Genomic DNA, 3776 nt, shown 5'->3' on the forward strand with positions numbered 1-3776 from the left:
TCCATTTTTATTTAACTTGATTGCAATTAATACCAAATATTAACTAATTTTTCTCTCTCTCTTTCATATTTAGAATTCTCCTCTCTGTTTCTTTTTTCATCTTCTCTTATCTTCTCCAACAAAAGCATATAAAAAAAAATATTAAAACTACTACCACCAACAACAATAACAACAAAATAGGATTCTCCTGAACTCCTGATTGCATGCTTAGTCGTCGATCTTTACAAGTTGAATTGAAACCATTGGACCAAGAAATTGAAAAAACCCTCAAAATAATTCGATCTAGGAATATGGCTCAACACGATGAAGCCAATCCCCCTCGCCCATTAAGAGAATATTTTACCCTGTCCTTGTATATATATTCTCCTTGCATTTAAGCACCTCCTGTAGAGGCCACTCAGTATGAGATTAAGTTCAGCATTATTCACATACTACCATCATTTTATAGACTTAGTAATGAGGATCCGTACAAATATTTGAACGAATTTCTTAAAATTTATTCCATAGTTAAGATCCAAAACTTCTCTATCATATCCTTAGATTGAAACTATTTCCATTTTCACTTAAGGATAAAGCCAAACATTGGCTAAACTCCTTAGATTGAATAACCATTTCGACCTAGGACCAACTTCAGAGAGAGTTTCTCAAGAAGTATTTGTCAATTGAAAAAATAAACTAAATTAGAAAAACCATCACTAACTTTTTCCAACTGGATAAAGAAATATTTCATGAGACATGGGAAAGATTGAAGGATCTCATATGTAAATGCCCATACCATGCAGTTTCTAAATGGCTACTGGTTTAGTATTTCTATGATGATCTATTAGAGAAACATCGATAGATAGTTGATGCATCATGTGGTGGGATATTTATACTGAAAAGTGAGGATGAGGCTTGGCAACTATTCAAAATACTTAGTGAAAACTCCTGCATCACATGTCTACCACCTCGGAGAAAAATCCATGTTCCCACAAAAGAGAGGTAGAATCTATGAAGTTGGGAACATCATAGATATCCATAGCAAAGTGGATGATTGTTTCCAAAAATTGGACCGCCTACTCAATGCCAGACACTCGCCTACTCTATCCATCCCTGTCCAAGATATTTGTGCATTATGTACAAGCCCTACCCATTTTGTTAGTGACTGCCAGCGGTATATCAATTTTTTTTGAGTTTGTTTAGGAGCAAGTTCAGCAAGCTCAAGTTCAGCTAGCTCGTAGATCGAAAAATGATCCATATTCGAACACGTACAACCCAAGTTGGAGAAACCACCAATTTTTTTTTGAAAATCATAACCTGTGGTTGACCGACTATACCAAGACCCATCTATCAGGACCCAACATACAGGCAAGGACCATACCATCAATTCTAAAATGCTCCTCAATCTTCTACCACTGTGCATAATTCAGCTTTTGAGGAGAAGATCTTGAAAGCACTGGAACGATTGAAAGTCAATACCCAGACCCTTCACTCTCACACACAATCCATAGCTAAGCTAGAGATCTAAATTGGCCAACTAGCGACCGCATTCTGTAGGAGAGGAGGGAAACTACCCAACTAATTGAGAGTAATCTAAAAGGACAATTAGGATTGAAAGCTCTAGTGGCCCAGAAATCTTTTCTGAACATGCCAAATCAGTTATGACTCTCAAAAATAGAAAGGTCATCAAACAAATAAGCAAAATCAATGAGACCGATCCCAAACCCTTGACCAACCCTGAATCAAGCAAGAAGAGGGAGGACCCAAAAGTAGGGGAGGAACTAACAATGCAAGGACCACTTTACCTACCCAAAGCCTCATTTTCGAGAGCCTTGAAAGCTCCTATTCCCATGGATAAGAAGGGAGGAAGAATTGATGAGATGTTGGAATTATTTAAACAAGTCCAAATTAATCTCTCCCTTCTCGATGCAAAAAAATAGATCCCGACCTATGCCAAATTTTTGAAGGATTTATGCACACAAAAATATAAATCTAGAGCACAAATCTCAAAAAAAATTTGCCTCACTGAATAAGCTAGTTTAGTCTTCCAATATGCTAATCCCCTAAGCTTAAGGATCCAGGTGCCCCTATCATTTTTTATGTTATAGGAGATTTTCACAATGAAAAAGCCCTTCTGGACTAGGGGCCAGTGTGAACCTTTTGCCTAGTTCAGTGTATGAACTCTTTGAGTTTGGAGAATTAAAACCCATATCGATCACCTTGCAACTAGCTGATAGATCTATTAAGGTACCATGTGGGATGCTTGAGGATGTCTTAGTCAAGGTAGATGAGTTCTATTTTTTAATTGATTTTCTAATCCTCAATATAGAACTGAGTGGCAATCTTAAGCAAATTCTCATTATTTTAGGCTGCCCCTTTCTAGCTACAGCAAATGCATGCATCAACTGTAGAACAGGAGTCATGGACATATTATTTGGGAATAAAAATTTGAGACTAAATGTGTTCGGTGCTTCCCAAAGACCATCGATAAATAGTTGCTTCGAAATAGATGCACTTGAGGACATCATAAAGGAAGCAACATGTTGGAAATTGTATCCTAAAATCAATCGTGTGACGATTGAGTTCATCCTTGTATATGAATTATTGATTATTGAATAATAGTTGTTGGGTACAAAATACCCTCAGCCGAAGTTCTCAGCGGGATTGACCCTTGCAGGTCCCCTCCGACTTTCGACTACTGGTGGACTCCACCCGGATTCCTACGGGAGCCGGGCTCCGTCCTCGACTCCAACAGCTGCAGACAGACTCTGTCCGGACTCCTACGGGAGCTGGACTCCGTCTCCGACTTCAACCGCAAGGAAGACTCCGCCCGGACTCCTATGGGAGCCGGGCCCCATCCCCCCAACTTCAACCGCAAGGAAGACTCCGCCCGGACTCCTACGGGAGCTGGGCCCCGTCCCCCTAACTTCAACCGCAAGGAAGACTCCGCCCGGACTCCTACGGGAGCCGGGCTCCGTCACCAACTTCAACTGCTGGTAAGCTCTGTCCGGACTCCTACGGGAGCCGGACTTCGCCCCTGACTTTAATTGTAGGAAGACTCCGTCAGGATTCCTACGGGAGCTAGGCTCCGTCCTCGACTCCAACAGCTGCAGACAGACTCCGCCCGGACTCCTATGGGAGCCGGGCTCCATCCCCAACTTCAACTGCAAGGAAGACTCCGCCCGGACTCCTACGGGAGCCGGGCTCCGTCCCCAACTTCAACTGCAAGTAGACTCCGTCCGGACTCCTACGGGAGCCAGGCTCCGTCCCCAACTTCAACCATAAGGAAGACTCCGCCCGGACTCCTACGGGAGCCGGGCTCCGTCACCAACTTCAACCGCTGGTAAGCTCCGTCCGGACTCCTACGGGAGCTGGACTTCGCACCTGACTTTAATTGCAGGAAGACTCCGCCCGGTCTCCTACGGGAGCCGGGCTCTATCCACAACTCCAACTGCTGGTAAGCTCCGCCCGGACTCCTACAGGAGCCGGGCTCCGTCCACAACTCCAACTGCTGGTAAGCTCCGCTCGGACTCCTATGGGAGCCGGGCTCCGTCCCCAACTTCAACTGCTGGTAAGCTCCGTCCGGACTCCTAGGGAGCCGGACTTTGCCCCTGACTTTAATTGCAGGAAGACTCCGCCCGGATTCCTATGAGAGCCGGGCTCCGTCCTCAACTCCAACGGCTGCAGGCAGACTTCGCCCAGACTCCTATGGGAGCCGGACTCCACCCGCGACTCCGACTGCAAGTAGGCTCCGCCCGGACTCCTACGGGAGCCGGGCCTCGTCCTCGATTTCAACT

At 44.7% G+C, this 3776-nt stretch overlaps 1 non-coding gene across 1 annotated transcript; it reads right to left on the bottom strand.

Moving 5' to 3' along the window:
- Nucleotides 1-677: 677 nt before the first annotated feature.
- LOC114913613 (small nucleolar RNA R71) lies at nt 678-783 on the bottom strand. Its single transcript, XR_003799535.1, has one exon. It is a non-coding gene; the product is annotated as a small nucleolar RNA R71 (small nucleolar RNA).
- Nucleotides 784-3776: the final 2993 nt, after the last annotated feature.

Source organism: Elaeis guineensis, chromosome 11 (genome assembly GCF_000442705.2).
Source record: "Elaeis guineensis isolate ETL-2024a chromosome 11, EG11, whole genome shotgun sequence".
In the NCBI taxonomy this organism is placed as follows: Eukaryota; Viridiplantae; Streptophyta; class Magnoliopsida; order Arecales; family Arecaceae; genus Elaeis; species Elaeis guineensis.